Consider the following 25,265-nt stretch of genomic DNA (forward strand, 5'->3'; position numbering starts at 1 on the left):
TAAACTTACCATGTGTTTGCAGATAGCAGGAAGCTTTACAACAATAGCAGCTGAAGCATCAAAGCCAAGAGCCAGCCTGACTCAAACCTGCACCCAAGACAAAACAGACTCTCCCAGGTTAACTCAAGATAAGTTCTCCTCTTCTTACAGAGACTTGTTTTTTCTCCCAACAAGCCTCAAGAACCAATAAAAAGAACAACATGGGAGATCTCTTCAGAGGGATGAGCATGAAGGGAATGCTACAGCATAAATACTGAATGTTTAGTCTTCCTAAAGCTACCAGTCCAGACGCTGGACTAGCATGGGAGTTTCAAATAAAAGGCATTAAACAAGACTGAGATTTTTAAAGGGTTAATGTTCCCAGCTTTCACCAAGCTCAGAAAGCAACTCTACTTACATTTAAAGCTAGGACTGTGGTATCATTCTTAAAAAATCCTTCTGTTTCACTAATTTATGCCTTTACAATATGTAAACTAGCTAACTGCATTAACATCCAATTGCTCTCGAATTAGTCTCCCATTTCATTGACCTCCAGACAACACAGCTGAAAGTTTTAAGAATCACATTAAACATTGAAGTGCATTGACTTCCAAGTTTCAGAAACCTATCTCAATTAATTCCATCTGCAATATCTACTTAATAAAACATTTTATTTGAAATGAGAATACTTTGCATTAATTACTCTACCATCGTTTTATTCTCTATTGACTCAACTGCAGATCATTAGTTCCATACTTTCATCTGACCACAGTTTTAGTCTGCAGTTACCCAAGTGATCCTATTTGCACTTTTGAAGCACTGGCTCAAGATGAGATTTTTTTCCCAATTCTTTGTTCTTCAGGCTGCAGAGCCAGTCTAAACTTCCAAGCCAGTGAATGGGAGATTAAAAACTCAATCCCATATTTTGCTCTCCAACTTCTTAAGCCTTGTGCAGTCTGGTACAAGGAAATATATACTATGCCAGTGTTCAGAGCATGGAAAAGCAGCAGTCAGGTCTTGTTCAGGGAAAAAAAAATTCAAAACACTTGGCATCAAAAAAGCCCCAGTGCATTTGTGGATAGAAATGTTGTATTTTATTATCACTTTATGAAAAGCCATGACCTACTTAACCACACAACTGCAAGTCCACAGTAAGCCAAATGAGAAAATGTGGGTGATTAGGTAACTTAATACCAATCTTAGCAGTTCTTCTTTACTCAGTTAAAGCCCATGAGGGTTTGTCAAATGAACCTGAATCATGGACAAATTTAAATGATAGGTTAAATTCTGCATAATGTCCTTTTTCCTGCATGAGCAGCACTGCAGAAGAAAACTCTATTCAAGAAGTTAAATATTTTAAGTTACAAAACATTATAAAGTGACTATTTAACATACTAAGATTTTATAAAACTCTTATGAAATAGCTGAATTATTTCTATGAAAAATGCCACTTGGGTTTTATTTATTTTATTTTTAGATAACGATCAAGGCCTTCACATGATTAATTATTTTACTTGGAGATACCTCCAACCAAATTTCTTTATTTCAAAAAAACAAAACAAACCAAAAAAATTCTTGCAGTGTTTGTACAAAGAACTACCTGATGCCCTACATTAAAAATTATGGGAATCATAATCAGCTATGAATATATTAATGAGAAGTCAGCAGTATAATATACTATACCTTTCCCTATTTGTCTTCAGGACAAGTTAATTATAAAATTGTATTTTAATTAGAGCATGTTACACTAATCTACTTCCAACAATACATTTCAGTTTCTCTTTGTGGATACCTCTTCACTGTCTAACTGGTTTTGGTTTCTACTTTTGTCTCTATCTTTATGCATTCCTGCTTCCTTTTCTATCTTAGGATAATAGCTCTTTTATTTTACTGTCTGAATTGATTATCACTTCTCTGTACTCCTGCCTGTTTGTTCTCATAATTATCAATTTGGTCTGGTCTTTCTTTTTTCCTTGCAACTGCAATATGCTTCTTCCTAACAGGCAGACAAAAGCTGCTTCCAGCTAAACAGTACTTTATCTTTTCAAAACACCCTGTTAGTTTCACATCTAAAAACTAACAAAGAGCTGTTTCTATATCAAGAACAAAAAAGAAAGTGTTTTTCTTTTCTGCTTTCTACAAGTTCTGGATTGTAGCTCCAGACTAATCTGCAAATTATACCTCATTCCCCTCTGAAAACAATCTAGGTATTACAGTAAGAGAGAGGAAAAAATGTGGCTGTGAGCAAACTTAAAGGCTAGGCATTTTATAGGCTAGAAGATGGATATCAATTAGAAGGTTCAGGGCAGCAACATCAAAAGCCATAGCGACACTGGAAATAAAGCAGAGGCACTCAGATTAAGATGAGGAATAAAAAATGTGACAGGTTCATACACATAAAATAAATAGTACTTCACATTTCAATTTCATATTAAAATAGAAGTTCACTACAGATTGTACAAGGATACGTAAAGGATACTACGAAGAAAATCTAGTAGTCTTTTTGAGACATGAATAGAAAAATAATTCCTAAAAAACTTCTGAAAACAGTTTGTAAGTTGATCTTCAGGACATGGAGCTACTTTGCTTGCAAAAATTAAGACACTGGTATTAACAGTACACTATGCTGTAGCTTGAAAATATTTAATTGCAAAACTGGGCTAGAAATGCACACTGCTTAATATGCAAAAGGAAAACAACAGGAATTAAAAAATCACTTTTAGCTGGACAAAAGACTACATTGCTCTGAGGAATAAAGAATTAATAAATTCATAGTATCAACGCAGTATGAAAAATCCATTTGCCTGTTAAGCTTTAGCACATATACTTGAAAAGCAGTATCACTGTCAACTTTAATTTTAAAAAGTCAGTTTCTATTATTAGAGAAACATTTGCATGATAAAGTGAGCAAAAAACTCCCAAAAAGTACTGAACCACTGAAGATCCAGCAATGCTGTAAGATAATGTATACAGCAAGTCAGGTTTCTAAAGCAAAGCTAAAAATGGAGAGCCACAATTGAGGAAGAGAAAGACAAAGACTGTTTTTCTCCATAAACATGTCCCCAGACCAGCAGCAAAGGAACTGCTTTGGACACTGTAGATGAAAGTCTGGTCTGGCAGGAGGGGATGTCTTGTTTGAGACTTAACAACTTCACAGGTGCAACATATTTATTTTCCAGAAAAGGGCAGGAATCTACCACAGACAGAATATGAGTGGAAACATTTGTGACTGCTTTTGAAATGAGCAGCCATAATTACAAAAGAATCAAGTTCTGCTTCTGGAGATTAGCAGATCAGCTGAATTAAATCAGAGATTACAGTTGTGCACTCCAGTTCACCCATGCCACTGAATGGATCAGTTGGACTAATCATTAGATTTTAACAGCAATAGTTTCCTACCAGCAGAGCAAACTGACTGAAAAAGTTCCCAACTGGGACACTGAACATCAGTGTTAAGACAAGAGAGGAAAGGAACTCACTGCCACAGAGGGTATCTCAACAACCACTCCTATCCCGCCCTGTTAATGAATCATCTCCAGAATTCTTCAGTTAATACACAGTCACATTCAGAAGAACTATAACAGCATATTTACCTCACTGCATCATGATGTAAAATTAAGTAAAGAAAACTTCACTTCTATGCAGTACCTACAGGTCTGCTCTCTTCTTCACTCAGGTGACCCTGCTCTGTAGTCCCACAGCCTGCCACAGACTGCAAGGAGGGCTATTTCCTAAAACACACCACTACTTCCTCCTCAGGAAGTTCTACCAACACAGTCTGCAGTAGCCAGAACACAGTTCCACTCTGCTACTCATCACAGCCTCTTCACATTGAGCTTGTTGAAGAACAGGCTCTTCACTGTGGCTGGGTATCAGCTTTAGCATCTTTACCAACAAAGTTAGGAAGGAGGTAAGTACTGTGTCCCAAGCAAACAGAATGCACTCCCTTACCACCACCACTTGAGAAAAATACAAACACACACACACTCACATGAAGTCTCACTAGAATACAAGCATACATAAAATACAGAGCAGGAAATCCTACTTTGTAAACCAGATCAGAACCCTCTTTAGCTTTCAATCATCCCCTTAATTTAATTCAAATTTTAATTGGGAAGAATTTTTTTTAAAGAAACTTAGCCAGGTTTTTTTCACATGTTCTTAATAGAGATTGTTAGAATACCTGAGTCTTATCTGCATTTGAACCAAAGGTTAATTCTGAAACACATAACTGTTCACTCAGTTCTATTTTAAGATTAATCCCCACTTTAACACACAGCAGACCACTTTCAAACATCTCTATCCAATACAATAGCAGATCACAAACCATGTCTTTTTGAGCATTGTTGGATTAAAATAGTTGCCATCTTAGCACAGGGGCACTATTACGCTCGCCTTGTATGTACAAAGGACATAATTATGCCCAGTCCCCTAATTCCCCTTATTTTCACCATAGCCAAACCAGAAAACAGGCACTTCCTGAGTCTTCTGGGAACGGCTGAAGGTTGTTAATAAACAGACTGAAGCATAAGTACATTTTAGTCCTAGTTATGTCACTTGAAAAAGGGGACAGGAAGACTACGTTTAACCCTAAATGAAGTGCAATATGATGCATCACAGTAAAAAATGCTACTACTGTTTGTACAATATTTAGAGATGCTGTTGCTCATTATAAGAAATATCTGGACAAAATCACATCTTTCCAGCAACACTAGAATGACAGATTATAAAGAAGTGAAGCTATATATATCAATGAAGCAGCAGAATACTCAGTTTGCTGTATGACCAACAGCCATGTGAGGCCTCAAGTGAAGCAGAAGTTCTGTGCAAAACCAGCACATTTTACTGAATGATTAATGGCAGCCTACAGAAAATCTGCAAGAACAAAGTATCTGGCTTGGAAAACACTGATGCAAAAGTTTTATTTTTGAAAAATTGTGTAAAGAACCATTTAGTTTTTCAGTTACAAAATATTATTACATTACTTGACACTCTATGCACAATGTGAATGTTTTAGTGCATGATTAAATAACCCTTGGTGAAACTACTGAAAACTTTAAAAACTTTTAAATGTCTCTCTACCAATTACAGCCACTTCCACAATATTATTAAAAATACACCCACAGGACACAGACTGAGCAAGCAACTCTGACACTCCCCACTTCTTGCACATGTGACTTAATCTATTTTTGCATTCTGGAGGATCTGTTTTTTAAAAACTTGTAGAAACAAAAAAGGGATCTCACCTACTGACAACTTCTTCAGCAAAGGGTTAAATTCCTGCTCTGGCTGGTCTGTCATAGCATCTAACAAGCAGAGTATGCACTGGTTCTTTCCTCTCTATACACTAAGGGAGTGAACAGTGTGATCAAGACAAGAAGGGAGTGGTCTCAATGTTACAAAGCAAGGCAGTGGGGAAAGATAAAAGGTTTGCACATGGAATATTACAGAACACATAGATGCCCTACATCACAAATTCAGAAAACAAGATCCACCAGCTTTGCATGTGCACACACAACTCTGTACAAATTATATTACAACATGTCCATCTGCAATACTATGAAACCCAGCTTACACTGCACTATTTAGTGAGTTCTACTGAACTGAAATGTGACCTTTAAAATAACTTAGTTTGCATATAACTTAGAGGATATAATTTAGACTTTGCTACAGTTCAGAACTATAACAGGGTCACAGCTCTGAACTCATCAAAAAGCCAAGATGCCTGATACAAATTTAAAACAAGGAAGTACTTTCTGCCAGATGGGGGAGGCGAAAAAGCAGGGAGAGTGTCAACTTCCCTCTCATCCAAATATCACTTCCGTGTATTTATCTGCTCAGCTATTAAGTAGACTGTAGGATACCATTTTAAACTGGCTTAAAAACTATAAACTGTTTAACAAGTATGATGCACAAATCCCAGGCAGACAAGTGCATTTAGTGTGTTTCACACTTAAAAGATGCATCTTTAGGCTTTATCTCAATAGAATAACCAGAAAGAAAAGGACCTACCTGGTATGGGTTGAATCACGTTGTTTATCATTCTGACAATTAGGACAAATATAGTGTAAAAATATCTATACAGAATCCAGGCACTGAGTATCACCAGTAGAACTTCACCATTTCAACAACACAGAGGCCAAGGTATAGCCATGGTATATTCCTTATAACTTTCCTCCTATGTATTTAATGAAAGTGCACGTTATTTAGAATCAAACTCATGTCAACAATTCCTTAAAAAACCACATTTCATGGCCTCTACACAGCAATTGGAGTGAACAATGAACTCATAAAACTTACAGCACAAGAATAAAACAAACATATCCTACTCTTAACTTTTAGTTAATTTCTCACAATAGGTGCAATTACAATAGCTACTAAATCTGTAAGAACTTGGTAGAGGAATAATATATAGTGGCTCTTCTGGTAACATGAATCATTTAGCTCTAAGCACAGAGACCCAGACAAAACCTCCACATTTAGCATAGCTTGGATAACTGTTTCAACTACTCTCTACTCCTGTTATGTAGGAAGCTGAAGTAAATGCAACTGGAATATGAGAAGGTATTTCCTAGAGTTATTATCAGCTCCCATCAGACAGACTTAAGACAAAGGCATATACCTTACATTTGTTGCTACTGATATTCAAAAGGTACAACTATACTACATAGCTTGTCAACAAGTATTTGCTCTTCTAAACCACTTGGAGTAAGACACCTATACCTAGGTATTTTGATCAGTCCTTCAATTTTATTGAATTAAATCATTAGCCTTTTATGGTGTAGGAAGGGCTGCAAATACTAACAGAGTTAATCACCACAGACTGTTCTGAGCACACTCCCCACTGTTCAATACTTCAGAAGACCAGAGATCACCGGACCAGTTACACAAATAGTTACAAAACTGGAAGGCTGTTAACTGATTTGCCATATGCTATTTGTTTTTGTCAACCCAATGAACAAGGGGATTTTTCTGTAAAAAGTCCTCCTGTGAAATGAACTTCCCTTTTCAGTATCACCTGTGAATATACTTCAGTGTTCAAGAGAAAGACTAGAGCAGCCATATATTTTTTCCTTCACCGATATCTTGCTAACAACAGTAAATACTTTTCAAACTTGATTATAGAACTTGATTATAAACACTCAACAAGAAATTAACATAGCAGTAAATTAGAGCCTTCCTCTCTTCTTTAAAACATGATTTCAGATACAAATAAATACCCTGACAGAAAAAAACCCATATACACAAATCCCAGAAACAACAAAACAACACCCAAATCCAAAAACCCAAAACAAAACCAACACCACCCCCCATGTACCCTATTTGCAATAGAATCTACTGTATGCATTGTTTTTAAAGCAAAATTCATAGTAACATTAACATACCTGAATAAAGAATTTAAACTAAAACCAGATGTTATTACTGGCACCTTCAAAACAGTGGAATTTTTCATGGTTTTGTGATTCAGATAACATTAAAATGTAACACAATTGTGCCGTGTATCAGTTTCTCTCAGAGTTTTTAAGATATGAGCCCAGAAATACACAGTAAAGTCCTCCTATATTTCACCACAGACTTTAGAATCATAACCTGTATTGTAAGAATAACATTATTCATAAAACCTTTATTTCTAGTAGAAATGTACTTCCTCTAATAAATCAAATTGTACAACAATATACACTGTTTCCCTTGGTTAACAAGGTATTTTTCCTCAAATTAAAAAGCAAACAAAAAGAGTGATGTAATTTAACCACAAGCATAGGCACTTCCAGTACAAAAGTTACAATTTCAAAAAGGTATAACAACCCTATTACAGCACATTTGGTCACTGAAGGTGCATACACAAAAGCTGAGTACAAACTTCAGTGTTCTGAAAAGAAAACCCACATTTTTGAACTGTCATAGCTAGGCTCCTCATTCTTTCCAAAGCATGTACAAAGTCCAAACTCAAAACAGCTCATTTTCATACTGTTTCTGTAATCCATCATATTTAAATGACAGTGGGCTCCATAGAAATATTCTCCACCACTCCAGGAGTTCCACACTGAAAGCAAGCAAATTTATAGCATTATCAGTGCCAATACTTCTGAAGACAAATAGTACTCACATTCAGGACAGAAGCAAACATGAATGACAGGGTCAAACTGGCAATAGTTACACCAGATCACATCAATTCCTTTTTAGGAATTAGACAATTCTAAATTGTCTCTTTTTAGAGAGACAGTTTCTTTTTAAGAGTCAAATGAACAGTCAATGTAGAAATTAAAGGTTCTTCAGCAGAAGCCTACCTTCTGCAGTTATCTCCTTCCTGACTAAACTAATAAAAATAGAAGGGTATTCACACTAAAATCTAGTGGAGATCTGAAAGGTATAGATGAACAAGCACCAAATCTAGGTACTTTTTCTGTGACTGAACCTCAAGGTTCAAATCTGGGCCCAGTATTTTCAACTGATTTGTCAATGAGTTGCATGAAGAGGCAGATGCCTCCTCAGCACGTTCGCTGATGACACAAAGCTGGGAGGAGAGGCCGATACCCCAGGGGGGCTGTGCAGCCCCTCAGAAGGGCTTCAACAGGCTGGAAAAAGGGGCAAAGAAGTTCTGTAAACCTGAATTTAACAAAGACAAATGCAGGGTCCTGCTCCTGGGGAGGAATAACCCTGGGCACCAGCACAGGCTGGGGGCTGACCTGCTGGGGAGCAGCTCTGGGGAGCAGGACCTGGGGGTCCTGGTGGACAACAAGCTGTCCATGAGCCAGCAGTGCCAAGAAGGACAATGGTAGGAAAGAGCATTGCCAGAAGGTCAAGGGAGGTGATTCTGCCCCTCTACTCAGCCCCAGTGAGGCACATCTGGCGTGCTGTGCCCAGTTCTGGGCTCCTCAGTACAAGACAGACATGGAGCTCCTGGAGCTCCTGGAGTGGGTCTGGCAGAGGGAAACAAAGACAATGAAGGGACTAGAGCATCCCACAAGGAAAACTGAGGGAGCTGGGACTGTTCAGCCAAGAAGAGATGACTGAGAGGACACCTCATGAGTGTCTGTCAGTATCTGAAGGGAGGTGTCAGAGGATGGATCCAAGCTCTGCTCTGTGGTGCTGAGCAACAGGACAAGAGGCAATGGGCAGAAATTGATGTACAGGAAGTACCACCCAAACATGATGAAGAACTTCTTTACTCTGAGGGTGACGGACACTGCAACAGATTGCCCAGAGGTTGTGGAGCCTCCCTCACTGAAGATATTACAGAATTATCTGGATGAAATCCTGTGCAGTGTGCTCTGGGATAACCCTGCCTGAGCAGGGAGGCTGGACCAGATGACCCACTGTGGTCCCTTCCAACCTTATCAATTCCGTGATTCTGTGGCTAAAACAGAAGCATCTTTGCCAGTTTCTCCCTCTCATAATTTCATTGTTCTTCTAGTCTAACTTTTTTCAACTCCTGTTCCTCTACTACTTCCCTTTTAATTCCTTCTTTAAGCCTCTTTTGCACTGCTTACCCTTCTGACATAACTTCACTGTTTACTGCAAAAACAGATACTGGGAACATTCTTCCTGACTTAATAAAGAAATACTGTGGGAATCCAACTTATGACAGCATTTTAAACACTGTTAATTCTATACTCCATGCAAAGCATCTTGTTCCACTGATCACAGCCACAGAAAAACTGCTATTGTAGTAAATAATTACTATGTTTCTTTCCTAATGACTTTTTAGTATTACCAAGTCAGAAAAAATTAAGAGCAAAACAGTAAAAAAGTGCTCAAAAACATACTGCAGATGTAGTTCAAAGTTCAACTGCAGCAAATACTGCAGATGAGAAGAGTAATTTACTACATATTCACTATGTAGAATCATAGAATGGCTTGGGTTGGAGAGGACCTTAAAGATCATCTTGTTCCAAATGCCCTGCCATATGCAGGGATACCTCCCACTAGACCAGGTCACTCAGAGCCTTATCCAGCCTGGCCTCGAACACCTCCAGACCTTTGTACACGTACTCTCCTTTCAAAAACCACTTCTCACCAAAGAACCCTATGAAACTTAACACTACTTACTATACATTGGCCTGGAAGTAGAAGAAAGTGGCAGTCTTTTTGTCACCTAAAGATAAAACCTTTCCTGTATTTTATGTCATTGCCACACCACATTCATTATGTCCTGTATGGAAAACTCAATTATTTGCGATTTCATTCTTCAACATGAAGTGCTACTCATGTCTTTACTAAGTACTAATTTCACTAACTCTGCATGGAATTAAAATAGCAAAATATTAACCAATAAGTGATAAATCTCTGTAAATAATCAATGGCCTAGGAACTGTCAAAGAAAAAAAAAAGAAATTCTGACAAAGCCTCAAATATTGAATGAAACATGACATAATGAGAAAATTGAAACCCATTTCTTTCATACTGAATAAAACTGTTATGTCTTTTATTACATTGACTATAAAACTGAAACCATCTAATTGCACATGGGAGTTCCAACTTTGTTTTTAACATTACTAGCTTGATTTAAAAAACACTGAAAATTGATGTTTCATATCTGGGGAGCCTTAACACTTTATATATTAGCAAAAATATTCACAAACCAGTGATTAAAGCATGCCAATTTGTAAGTAAAAACACAACATGATTTTGTGGTAGAAAAAATTAAAGCAAGTGCCTTTTCCCCAAGTAGATCTATTTTTGGTTTTTATGTCATTACATATCATAGTGTAAAACCATGCATATCTTTTAGAAAGAAAACTAAAATTAAATGTAATTAATCTGTAACAGTATTGTGAATTCAATGCATCTTTAGTGTATAACGGAAAATTAAAGACACTCACCAGTCAACTACTTTTTTTCCTGAAGAGAATGATTTGGAAAGGAAACTATTTGAAACTATTGTCCCCACCTGCCTCAGAGAAGTATTAAATATTTAAAACATTCAAAAGATGACTTATTAAATATATTTGACTAAATTTTGAGAGTTATTCTTATGGTATCACGTACCGTATCACAAAATAGTGACAGGAAGGAATTATCTCCCAGATGCTTTAAAATGCTTCATAAGAGTATGAAAAATTATTATACTTTCACAGGAGCAAAATGCACAATTTACGTTTAAAAAATCGCAAGGTTAATTGTGAAAGCAATATTTGTTTTCATGTTACAAAAAAGCATAAACAAAAAACTGATAAACTAAAATATATTAAGTATCTTGCACCAAGATTAAGTATAACCACTATCCCGTTACAAAGAAAATTAGTAAACTGAAACAAAGGCAGCAAAACTGGATAAAGTAACAGTCGAGAATGTAATTTATCTTAACTTGTCATCAGTATCCTGAAACAGCTCTTTAGCAACTACATTCTCAATGCAAAGTTTTTTAGAAACCTAGTTTTCTTCTGCTTCTTTACTCTGAAGCAACTTCACTCTCCCGTGAATTCAAAATAACCTTGTACAGTCTAGAAAGACTTCTATAAGGAGAGAAATACAGAAGAGAAAAATTACTGCTTACAATTTGATCTTCCCATCTGAGTCATCCAGAGAACTAGACTTGAGCTCAAATCACTTAAATGAATATGACCCTGATGTTAATATAAGAAACGTGTTAATTCTTGGTATTTCTTAAATTGCAAAAAGAAAGCCTATACTGTAATACATTTTCTTTTCAGTTCCCAAAGTTCTATTGGACTTGATTTTATTGTAATTGTTAAAAATTTAGTTTTCAAATTAGATTTTATATACATAAGCATGAATCAACTCACATGAGATGTGCCCTGCACTAGTAGCATTAGTCAATTAGGCTGGCACACATTTGGCATTAGTCCATTAGGCTGGGAATGCCCATTTGCTATCAACCTGCTGCAATTAGAGTACACTCCTGATAATAAAATTAAAGTTTCTTTTTTTCTGGTTACATACAATCAGAAAACTTTTATGCCTCTCAAGAATACATAGTAGCACAAAATAAATACTTGAATTTCTAGCATTCCACAAACCAGCTCATTCGCACAAGTGTATCAACTAGTTACTTCATAGAGACAATCAACAGTAATATGACAGCAATCTAGAAATAATTTAATGCTCTCTAAACTGTTATGGTTCTCAACATACATCTTAAATGGTTGCCACCAACATCAGTGTCATATGCTTTACTTCCATGTTAAAATCATGCTGAGATAACACATACCAATATTTTAACAATAATACTTTAAACTAAGCCATGTATCTGATTGATACAGAATTTTGTTGTTCAGGATTATTGCAAACATTTCACATCAAGGATTCCAAACTCAACAATCAATTAAAATGATAATTAAAATGTTTTCCACCCCTGCTGCAAAATAATTTTCCCCACTTCAACAAAAAACTGGAGAGACTACACAATACACTTACCACAACATCTGCACAGTCATCTCTGATTTCTGAATTTGTGTTTCTTGGAAACAATTCTTTTAATTTTTACAACTGTCGTGCATAAACTAGTAATAGCTTTTTGCAATAAACAGATGTAATAGGTAAAGAAATCTAACAGAAGCAAGTAGATTCCCAGAAACTACAGCAGAAAACTGAGTAGCAATTAAACTAGGCCACAACAGCAGTAAACGTACAACTAATAGACAAATACTGACGTGAAATCAGACACATAAAATCATGGAGAAAATTCTGAATAAAGGTGGTTTTCCATGATGTAGCTAGATTAATGTAACTGAGTGAGAAATACTACCTTCTGTGTCAGCTGGTATTAAATACAGCTTTACTAGAAATGTCTTTTAATATACTGCCCTTAAAGTCAAAAGATAATCTCATGAACTGTACATTTAAGCACTATTTAAAACATACCTACCACTATTTCCACTCAAAAAAGTTAAAGCAATAAGGGCTACTGAAAAGTGTTCTTCACAGGGAAATACTCATTATGAAAGCCTTCTGAAATACTAACATAAAAGCCTTCAGGAACACCTCTACAGGTGTTGCAGATGTTTTATACCATGTTATAGAAATGATAAACACAGATCATACAAAGCCCAGAAGAAAACTGCATACATCAGAAAGCATGTTGTACCCCAAAAGATGACCTTAAAAATAACTTCGTGTAACTCATACTCCTTCATTGTTAACTTGCCATTCTCTTTATTCATCTCTTTCCCATATAAAATACAAGCTAATATTAAGCAGACTACAGAAAGAAATGCAACTGAATGAATTACAACCAATTCATTTGTAACCAAAGAAAAAAGATTATGAATAAAAATAACATAAGATAGCCTAAACAAACTAAAAACTGAGAAAGTAAGTTGTTAGGAACTTCTAGCAAATGAAGATCAGAAGAAACTGTTTTCAGAACACAGACAAGTACAGTCTGATGGTAAAAAAAAAAAAAAAAAAAAGCTGCTTAAGATGTTAGGGTGCCATTTCCTGCTATAAACTTACTATTGGATTAGCTTTAGTGGCAGTGGATTAGCTTTAGTGCATCTCTCAAGTGGCATCCAACTACAAGCAAAGCCTCAAATCCCTCTACTATGGCAGGAATACACAGATTTTTAGTTATATTTTTCAAGTGCCCTTGTCAGCTTTTTGCAAAATACAGTAATATTAAAAAAAAAAAAAAAATCCTGCAATGAAGTTCAACTGCATACTGTGCTACTTTGAGATAATTTAAATCAACTGAAAATAAATGAAAAATCTGCAAAGTGCTCTTGAAGAAATGCTTTAAAATTCACCACCTTCCTTAAAAAACAAAAATCCCTTTATACCACATGAAACATTGTTTTACATCGATTAAGAAAGAACAGGAAGAACCAACACTACAAAAAGCTATGCTGTCTTTGCAACAGCGTAACTGGTAACAGTCCTGAAAGGATAACAGGCAACATCCAAACAACCGTCAGATTAAGTAGGGAGATGTGAGGGCATGATCCTCTACCCATAAATGAACGTAAGTCAGCAAAAAATCAAACCTCTTTTCCAATGACATAATGAAGAAAAGCAGTCAGGAAAGCCACAAGTTTCAGGTTTGACTTACATTCTGATTATGCCTGCATGAAGTTGAAATGCTAAGTACAAATGCTAAATACAAAGTACTACAAATAGTCTACCAAGATAGTAAGAGACATTTACATATAAGGTCTTAAAATTCACATTTCCCAGAATCCAGTATATATACACAGCAGTATTCCCACCTGATGTGTGCATAAAGGTCTGCATAAGCTCTCCTTTCAGAATTAAAGCTTAAGGTTGAAATTTGAGTTTGAAGCAGTGATAGTCCATGGTACCTTGTTATTGTAAAAAGCATGAATCCTGGCCATTCAGCACTATCTCCTTAAGACAATTACATGTTTTCTCAAAAATTGCAAGGCATTTTATACAAATGATGTCAAAATGTATTCATTACACAGCCCACAATTACAGCCTTGAAGTCTAAACCAGACAGAACATGGAACAACATTTTATCTAAGAATCACTAAGCATAAATACCACTGGCATCTCATCTTTAAGATTATTTTAAACCTCTTAAGAACATTACTTCAGTTCAACTACTGAAATTTCAGCGAAACTGAATGACAACACCGCAGAACCAAAATAATTGGAAGTCACTGGATGCTAAGACATCCAAGCAGGAAGAGTAGGCAGCATACTTAGCCTAACACTGGGTTTGTTTGCACCTACTACAGTTTTAATATACAGAGCCAATCCCTGGTTCTATAAAACTCCAATTCCAATCCACTAACTGGATGTCTCTTCCAGTTAAAACGCCTTGTTGTGCACAACTACTCCTACCTCACTGCTTCCCTCTCAGGAATGCAGAACATAAAGCTGGAACTCAGGGAAATCATACTTGTATCTCTCAAGTGCTAGGCTAGCGAGGAGGAACTGCAACATCATTCCTAGAAAGATGATAATTATTCTCCCCAGCACCAACATCAAAGTGAACATGTTCTTAAAAAGCCATTTTGGAAAGAAGTTACCCTTGTTATGAGAGAGAGGTCTTAGTATTAACAGCATCTCAAACTTGGGGAGATAAGTTAAAAGATCTAGTTTATGTGATTGCAGAAACTTCAGCAGAAATAACACAAAAGACCTCACAGCTTTTACAAAACAAACAAGCAATCAAGATAAACCAAAATAAATAACTCACAACCCCTGCTTCCTTAGTCTCAATCTAAACACTCAATCAGACCACCACACCTCTTGCTACAGGAGTAAATATTTGAGTATCATGCAGAGCCAGGATACTTCACAAAACTGCTCAGCTTGCCTCACATGGTGATGTTTCTATTTAAGTTACATAGAACTGTACAATCTACATTGTCCTCACAATACTTACAATGTAGAAAAATCCCAAACATTTGGATTTTCCTGGTAAGTTACTACTTACTTTCAAGAAATTAATTTTTCCTCTTTAAACATGTCATCTTCTTAGACATGAGACCTAACCAGATATTCCAGTCTGGTTTTTACCATTTTATTACAACATGCTGAAGAACTATTCAAGACAAGTTCGTCCTTTTCTTGTGCTCCTCCAAACAAATATGTAACACCTTGACCATATTGCACAGATCTCAAATTTCATCATCTATTGTTTAGCAGATTTCCCAGATAATAAAAATCATAGTTACTGAGATAAAGATTTTAAATAAAATTTAAATTCTCTGAAATTTAACTCTGAAAATAAAACTTTCACCCTTCATAAATTCAAGTACATATCCTTGTTCTTCTAACTCACAGTTCGTAGCAGTCAAAACTCATAAGGCTGAAAAGAGATCCACTGAATTAAATAACATCGGTAATTGTTGCTGATTTAAATAATGCCGTGCAACAACTACAAGCTACAGGTAGAGCTAGTTTGCAAATACTCCCTTTCTTAAAAAAAACTGCTTTGAAAATTTCCCGGCAATACAGTATCTACACTCAAGCACATTAATGAGTTTCACTGATCCTGTGAGATCTTTGCTCCTAAAATGAACAAGTATTGGTAAAATTAAATATGTAATTAAGTACCTGCACTGTTAGGGTCTAAATAAAGTAGATAGGGCATAAGGGAATCAATTTTTGACTCTACAGAACAAAATTGTTTTATCAGGCTTCCTCAGTGGACCTTCAAACAGTTTTCCATTTACTAATCACAAATTTGAACTTGTTTTCAGGGAAAAACTAAGATAAAACATTTCATTTAAAAGCATATAATGTCCATCATATCTTTGCAGCTACTGCACTTTACTGGTTTATACCTTCTATACTAGGGTCTCAAACTTCAACCTTTCTTTCACTTGGTTATTTGACTCCTTTCCTGAATCTCAAATTTATGTCCATCCTAAAACTTGTTAACAGCTTCTTTTTTTTTTTTTTTTAATCAGTCTCTTTATAACCATCCCAGTATTTGCAATCCTTACACATTCTCTACCCATCTCCTTTCTCACCCACACCACATCCTTTTCTCTGGCATTGAGAGATTATCCTTTCACCCACATGTTTTTCACCCAGCATTATCTCTTCCTGTCTCTCTGCATCCTTCTCTATCGCATCAAACATTAGCTTCTTAACCTCACTTCCAAGGGCATTGCTGGCTGATTCCAGCTTATTACCTCATCATACCAAAGGATTACTGTTTGCTTCGCTTGAGACACCAACACTCCCTTGTACATTTCAACAAGTATTTCCTGCATTCTCTTAGGTTGTTTGGGTTCTCATCCCCTGCAAAGATGACAAAGGTCCGCCCCACTGCCACCCTTTGCTTGCAAGGTTTACCAACAAAAACAGTGAAGAATCTGCAGTTGAGATCACTGCCCACTGCGCTGAACAATACTGGGGTTTGCATAACTCCCATCTGGCATAACCAAGAAATGACACAGCCCCTGCTGGAACTCAAAGTTGGACTGGGGGTGCTCTTTATAGTGAGTTTGTGTAGAATGCAGCCCAACACAAGGCCACTGTGACTAATGGTACTAGGTGCTACATAAACACAAACATAAAATACACTCCAATGATTGTTTTTGATTGATGTCAAATACCCTAAATATTCCTCTAATTGTGACTGACTTCACATAAATAGGGGAAAAAACTGCAGGACAATTAGATGCCATAACAGATAGCTGCAACAGGAATACTTTAACCATTTATTGTAAGGATTAAAAAGTCTTGGATATTATAAACATTACAATTTTCCCTTCCAGAGTATCCCCCCGCTGTAGAGACAGCCAACTGCATTGCAGCACAGGTGTTGTCTTGGGTTCACAAACATCAATTATTTTCCCACTCACTGCCAGAAGAAAACCCCATGCCACCTAGACCAAACGCTTATTTGAAGGATATTCTAAGAAAAGTAAAACATTATTGACCTTCTCTGAAAGAAATGAGCCATCTGGGGTAAAGACAAAGTGTTCAAGAAGCATACCCACATTCAAAGAAAACGCCCTCCAACTACTCTATCAACCAGAATTTACGAAGTGAGGTTTTCACACCCAGTTGAATTGAGCATTCAACATGAGAAGGAATCCAGTAATCAAATGCTCTCTTTCCAGAAGACTTATAAAGCAGATGGAGATCCAAAAGGCACACCCATCTTCATCACCTGCACTCACATCTGGTTAATTCAAGTATGCCAAAAGTTAAGGCTGCCTCTCAACTCTCCAGTGCAATTGCTGTCATCTCAGAAGTTCTTTAGTACTTAAATAACTCCAAACTAAAATCTAGTGGATGTCATTTCATTGCACAATACCAAAAAAAAAATCTTTTACTTAATACAGAACTACAAAAAAGCATGTTGTACTATTTGCTGTGTACCAAGCCAAGGAGAAGTGATTCTCATGGTACTTGCCTCTGGAACAAACACTTCTGAGTATCCAAATCACAGCAATTGTACCAGCTACTAAGTAGTAAATTAACTCTATCCTCTCCAAAACCAGAAAAAAGTGCAAGGGTTACTTTCAGTATTTTAAAACATTGTATTACTGTGTCCTTACACATTAAAGAATGCTAAAGTATTCTACAAATATTGTCGCACTTTTAATTTGATTACAAGAAACAAAGTGTATTCCAATTTTACAACCCAACTAACAGAGACAAAAATTAAGTTTTTTTGGCCAAGACAACACAAGAGTTACACAGTAAAGCCCAAGAAAAATTCAGGTCCTGCAATAATAGCATTTTAGCTCATAGTAAGACTGCACTTCTCCTGCAAAAGACATAAAAAGTAATAGAACTATGGACAAATGTACAAACCACCATGCCAGAAAGCAGTTTCATCAGTCTAATGCCCTTTTCATTGTAAATGACAAAGCAGAAGCAGAGTTCTAACTAAACAAAAGGGAAAAAAAATCAAAGAAAAGGTATTCATGAATCTTACATGTAACTATTTCAAATTTCCATACAGTAGAAACTATCAGAAAATTTAGCACACCTAAAATTACGCCCTTTCTTCTTCTAGTCACCTAGCAGGAAATGTAATACTCCTGCCACTCTCCTCTTAGACTAGAACTTGTAGCTGAAAAAAAACCCCAGCAACTCAGAAATTTATTGCAGATAATTCTATAAACAAAGTCAGTGTAGAGGGTCTGCATTTTAATGAAAACCAGAAGGCTTTTATTAGTATAATAGTTTTTTTTCCTTCTTTTCCCATCCAGCTGAAGCACTGACATACATGTGAAGACAAACCTCTAAATCTTCTGCCAAGAAAGCACTGGGACTGGGGTATGTAAACTCACTAGGGGCAAAATGAAACAATGTGATTGGAATTTCAGCTTTCACTGAACAGTTTGTTCACCATTACAAGGAAAAAGCTGAACCTATCTGGACTTCGGGGAATTCTTTTCTCTACCAAAAGGAATTCAAGTTCTTTAAAAAGTATGCACATGTGTTATATGAACAATGAAAACTTATTCTGAAATGTGTAAACTTCCCCTCCATAAAAAAATAAAACACCCTACATTACTCAATCACTGGCTTTACCAAGCACACTAAAAAGTGCTCTGCAATTCTAAGGACTGAAATAAAGATACTATATTAACAAATGATGGTCTCACCCAGATTAATCCAATATAAGAACTAATTTAACACTAATTAACTTTTAGATATTTTAGACTTAGGTCTACAGCATCAGTGACAACTCCACACAAGCAATAACACAAATCTTCTGTCTTCCAGTATTTACCTGCAAACACCTGAAAGCACAAATCATACCTACTTGGGCAACCCTCAGCTCATGAGCACGTTGCCAACAGACTTCTCTCTACTCATGCTTTTCTCCATCCCGAATTCTAAGGAATTTGCCATTCCAAAGGATCATTATTTTGACAGATACACTCTAAATAAATCCTCAGCTTGGTTGAGATAAAAGACCTTGCAATCTCCAACAACCTTTTTACTATTCTCACTCAGGAAATCAAATGACAGCTACAGCATTTAGAATCTTGATAAAGGCAACTCTCAGATTTCATACTATGAGCAAAGATACTGCATACATGTTTGCAATACTCTTCCAGTGTTCAGGATTTCCAGATTAGTAAAGTCTCACATATGTTTGTACAAACTTCATTGAAAAGTATATACACTTCCAAGTACACAAACAAGTGGGGCCATAAATAAAAACAAATGCCTTTTTAATAGATTATAAAGTGTTCAAAACTCAAAAAAAACCCTTTCTAAAAAGACAGACAAGGACACATGTATGCATTCTTAAATTATGTTCAACATCAAATCCAAACTGATAAAGTCTCATGACAATGACACACCCCTTCCTGAAAAAAACAGTAAAAAGGTCAGATGTTTGTGAACCAGACAATTGCTGGAAAAATACAGACAAACATTTCCAACTAAAACTCAATACAATTGTTTTCACACCAAAGCCTAAAGTAACTACACTTTCCATAACCAAGTATTTGATCCTTACATAACTTTCTAGTTGGAAATCTCAGAGGTCTTCACAAGGATGAGATAAGCTGCACAATACTCCTTGTGAAGGACTGGAACCTCACAGCAATTAGCCATTTTATCCAGCATGTCACCCAAGACAGAGGAAATGTGTAACCCTCCCATGCATCTGGAAAACTCTGTAATCTTATACTTTAGCCACAAGACACATTCCTTGCACACATTTGCAGACCATAACAGCAAGAGTACTGAATGAAGAGAGAATCTATACAGAGTACTGCTTGTAATCTTTCGGTTAAGCTGAAGGAGAAATCTGGGGGTGGGGGGGGGTTTAAAAAAAAAATCCATGTTCCATCTCTCAAACATCTCCCTGTAAAATAGAGTATTGCCTTTAACACAGTGTATGTTAGCACACTAGAAAGTAAGTTTACAAAATATTAAGATTCAAGAGCACAGAAGAACTTCCATATGGAATATGGTTTTGATATTTAGAATTATTTACAGTGGTTTGCTATCTGTATTAACAATACTAGTAACTACATAGCCACATTCACATTTACTGTCAAGAAAGGTTTCTCAGTTTCAAGAGGAAAAATTTTTTGCTCAGAAAAAAAACTTTTATTTAGCTAAAAAATAAATTTTCTAATCTAGTGAACAAAAACACAATACATTACTACAACAGAAGTATGCTACATAAAAGTTAGCTACTTTTTGAATCTAACTCATATTTACATCCTGTGGATGTTTTCCATATATAATTACACTTGACAACTTTTAAGATTAGACAACATCACCACATGATTTATCTTCTACAAAAGAGACTGTGATTTTAAAATAAGAAGGAAACAATGTCTGAAAGTGGGACTGAAAGCAAAAGAAAATTTTTAACACTTTTGAAAAATTACTGATGCAACAGAGTTAATATTTTTAAAAATAGAACTTGGGTTTAGGCACAGAATGAATTTTGTTTAAGGAAAGATTAAAAAGAGCACATCACCAAATATACTTTGATCTTTCTTTGGTCCAACATAACTAATTTCTAAAACACTACTCTACAGTGCCAGTGGTTTCTTAATTATAAAAGATGGTTTGCTTCTTGCCCCAAGGAGCTCACAACAATAGTACCATTAAATCTTCTCAAGCCATTTCTTTTTAATCATGAAATCTCAGCACAAAAGCCCTCAGCAAAATTTCTGTTTTAAATATTTATCAAGAGGTGAGAAACAGATGGCTAGACTGGTTCTACAGACTGAAAATGTTCTGACATGGTATTCAAACTCTTTTTCTGCCAACTGCTATTAAGGGGTTCACAGGGGTTGGACAACAGAATGTGCATCAAAATTCAAAAAAAATCCTTCCTGGTTGTTTGTTTGTTTTTTTTTTTTTTTTTTTTTTAAAGAGACAGAACAAACTCTTTAATTAATTTCCAAAGAAGCCACTTCAGAGTGCCAATCACTGTGTTTCCTCTCATTACACCAAGAACTTCATTATCAGCTACGCTCCAGTCTCCAAAGCTTAGTAAGCCTTTAGCATCAAAGCAAATGCACTACATATTCAATTTAACAGCACAATAACCCAAGATGACAATAACCAGATGCATTTTTTAAAATATTCTATATTAATGCTATTTGTACACTTTACACCCACCACAAAGAAAACTCCAGATGTACACAAATGTACACACTGAACAGATGCTCACACTGAAAAGATTCTTAAATATATCATAATCTATCATTTTTATTTCAAAATATTTAAAGTTACTACTCCCTTTCCTCCCCTCCCCCCCAATTTTAGTTCCATCTATCTATTCTTGCCTTGTATATTACAGCACATTTTGACAGAACTCAGACAGGACATTTTATAAAGCAAAAATGCAAGTCTAACCACTACTTCACACGAGGTGAACATAAGCAAGCAGTATTTGAACAAAGCATGAAAAAATCCCAAAAAGTTAATTCTGAAAAGTACCTGTATCTAAATTAACAGCAAAAATTTTCACAAATGAAGTGCAGCAATGCTACCTTGCGATTATGTGCCCCCTTTATCAAATGATTGCTGCTTTACAAATGTTACCTACAAAGAAGTTAAATATCAGAGAGAGGAAAATTCGGCAGCCAACAGCCAAATTCTCAAAAAATGTACTTCAACTGAATTAGAGAAGACAAGACTACTCAGTTCTCACTACTATGTTCTAACCATTAAGAGAATATTATGCAGAGCAGTTCACCAAAGTATCTTACATCTTCTGTGGTCACACCATAAGGAATATGTTGCAGAGTGACCACAAAGATACATACACTGATGAGAATAAAACTATTAGTTGAATACTACTTTCAAATCATAATCAAAATCCGCTACTATAATAAGAAAGCAGAAAAAGGGAGCATATTTCCCCCAGCACAGAAAATGTTGTGGAATGAAACAGTTCCAATCACAGGATGGCTTCTATGATTCAACATCTATTTTACTATTATTAATTTACATTACTTCATACAATGCTATCAAAAGAAACACAGCAGGGAGCATGCTGTTTAGCCAAGACACACTGAAAAGCACCGAGTGCTTTAGCCTACTCAAGACATACACGTTTTGTACAACGCACACTCACTTCAGAGAATGGTGGTGTACTTATAAAAAAAACCCCTTGCTTGAAAAGCAAACAAACAGCTACCAAATTTAAAGAATTAGAAAATACTAGCCAATCAAAGAAAATCTTTCCTTTGACCTGTCCCTGATGTAACAATTTAATTAACATAAGTATGATTTTAATACCGGAATTGCCATATTTAATAATTACCACATAAATACCAGACATGAGTTCCTTTCTTTATCCCCTAATTTTTCTTCTGGTTCCTTATTTGTCTCTATATTCATCTACGCCCAGCTTTTTACTTTATCCAAAACAGCAAACAGTATAAAACTCCAGAACAATTTAAAAATTACATCAGAACTGTAATTTAGCATAAAATATCAAAAACCAGCATGAAGAGATAGAGTTTAAGAAGGCAGAGTTAAGGAGATATTAAAAACGCCTGATACAGAATCATCCAATTTGCTTCAATGAATTAGCAAAGCATACATATCTATATGCAAATGTCCCGAAAAACTGTAATCTCAATACCATTCTTAATCCTGAAAAATTCCACTTTATGAGATGAAAGCACTAAAGAAAGAGAGCTTTAGTGCCCAATGAGGTGTCCAGAAAACCTGAGCAGGGGAGTTCTCTGCAGCTGGGAACTGAACACAGCGAGTTCTCATGCCCCTGCTGCCATCAGAGCAGCTCAGGCTGCCTCCTAAAGCCCCACTGATGCTAACAACAGGAAATGAAGGAACTGATACACTAGAACACAAATATGTCTAAGAGTTTATTTTTATCTTGTTCAGAGCCCTGTCTTAGAAGACCCACAAATACTCTTTTTCCTTGTGTTTTTAACCTAGATTTAAGATACTTCTTAATGAATTTGATTTTGTGCCAGATCTTAAAAAAGTAATGTTTACTTGCCCAGCACAAGTTGTTAATACAATTAAAGTTTAATACTCTTTACAGTAAGTGAAGCACTAAAAATTCTTCCAACTAAGAAACCAGTTAGATTTATAAACATGTAGATTTTTTAAGGTATGATTAGATTAAATTTAAAAACATCTAAAAGGTATCCTGTAATGTAAAAACTTGCATTGTCAAAGTCTACCTATACAGTTACAAATGGACCATTTTATGCATAAAGTTGCCTCAGTGTAGAGTTGCAGATCATCGCCTGATATCAAGGAAAAAATATATTAAATTTTGCTGAAATAAAAGTATTGCAGTAAAACTTTTAGCTTAAAATTCTGGCAATATTTCTTCAAACTAATGCATAAGAATTAGTAACTTATAACAAAAGAAATATAGTGGGTCAAAATAAATTTCAGCTAGTTTCACAACACCATGAGTTAAATGCCTATCAATAAAGGGAAGTCTGAGGTCAAAATCCATCTTTCTGCATATGTTTCTTCAACGCATGACAAAGACAAGCACTTTCCTACAAAACTGAACACAAGACAGAGTACAAAACCTTCGACTGTCATTTACAAGCTGAACAACAAAAAAATAGAATTAAGTGGCTACAGGCTACAAAAATGAGCAGATATGAGTAACCTAAAACCCTATTTTCTAAAGCAATACATATGTAAGTGTTTACAGCCAGCGCTCACCGAAATGCCAGCGCCCACTCTCCTCAAGTGACACTCACTTCTCACCTGAAGTACATGCAGGCATGAGCTACACACACACTCTTGTGTGGCCAATACAAATCACAGCTTTTACTTATCCTTACTGACAATATTACAACAGTTTTAGATCTCAGGCTTGTTACAGCAGTGCCATCAGTACTTAACAAACATATTTTGTCTGAATTCTCATCGTGCCTACAAATCCTAGTTAAGTACAAGGTACTATGCAAAACACTAAAGTAACTCCTAAATACCTTTAAATCAGACTTCTCCACGTAGTACACGTGATGCTATTACACCTTCATTTTGCATAATCAGACACAACTTAATTCAGGTGGCTTCAGGAGTTCCGCTGGCATTCCCAGCCCCTGCGCCCCACCCAGCCACTCCGCCCGCAGCGCCACGGCTGCCCCGGCTCCTCGGGCAACCACTTGTCTCGGTGTTGAGCAGATCTTTGCTCCTCTAGAGAATTATAGCCGTGCACTACAAAATACTGATAAAGATATTTAATGCAACTCAAAAGAAAAAAAACAAAACCAAAAATAAAAAAAAACCAAAAACAACAAACGCACTTAACAAAAACACCCTATAACGCTAGGTCCAGATTAAGAGTTCCTGGACGAGACTTCAAGCTGCAATGTTTAGCTTTCTGTAATTTTTTTTTTCTTAGTACAAGTGTCTCTGCTTTACAGTCTTTAAAAGCAAATAAATGAAAGGCAGGCGGCATTTAAAGCAGGGACGTAAACGCTCCTTGGTACTATTCTTTTTTATGCCTAAGCTTTCCCACGAGCAGCGTTAGCTCCAGCCAGAGCAGCAATAGCAGGAAACCTGAGAGAGGAGATACAACACCCCACCACTGCGAGCAGGCATCGCTGTGCCTCGCTCCGGCCCTCCCCCGGGAGAAGCCCCTTCCTTCTCTGCCGTCCTCGGCACAACCGAAGAGCCCTCGGAGGGAAGAGCGGAGCTTTAATAAGGACCTAACGCGAGACAGACACTGCCTGTCTTGTTGCTGCCAATTCTTCGTATTTAAAACAAATCCAATGCAGTGTTAGCCAATGTTCTGCAGTACTTTTAGAGACAAAGATGTATAGTAGCTGCTTCTAATTAGGGCCGGCAGCTGAAAACGCTTTGCTCGTCTGAGCAGCCCCGTGGTTTTCGGGGGAGCAGCAGCTCTGCCGCTGCCCGAGCCGCGCCGGGACCCCGCCCCGAGCCGTGCCGGGAGCACG

At 36.4% G+C, this 25,265-nt stretch overlaps 1 protein-coding gene across 2 annotated transcripts in view; it reads right to left on the minus strand.

The window, feature by feature from the left end:
- FNBP1L (formin binding protein 1 like) overlaps positions 1-25,265 on the minus strand; it is a 58,260-nt gene that overhangs the window by 32,265 nt on the left and 730 nt on the right. The window lies entirely within an intron of this gene.

This window comes from Aphelocoma coerulescens, chromosome 8 (assembly GCF_041296385.1).
Source record: "Aphelocoma coerulescens isolate FSJ_1873_10779 chromosome 8, UR_Acoe_1.0, whole genome shotgun sequence".
Lineage (NCBI taxonomy): Eukaryota > Metazoa > Chordata > Aves > Passeriformes > Corvidae > Aphelocoma > Aphelocoma coerulescens.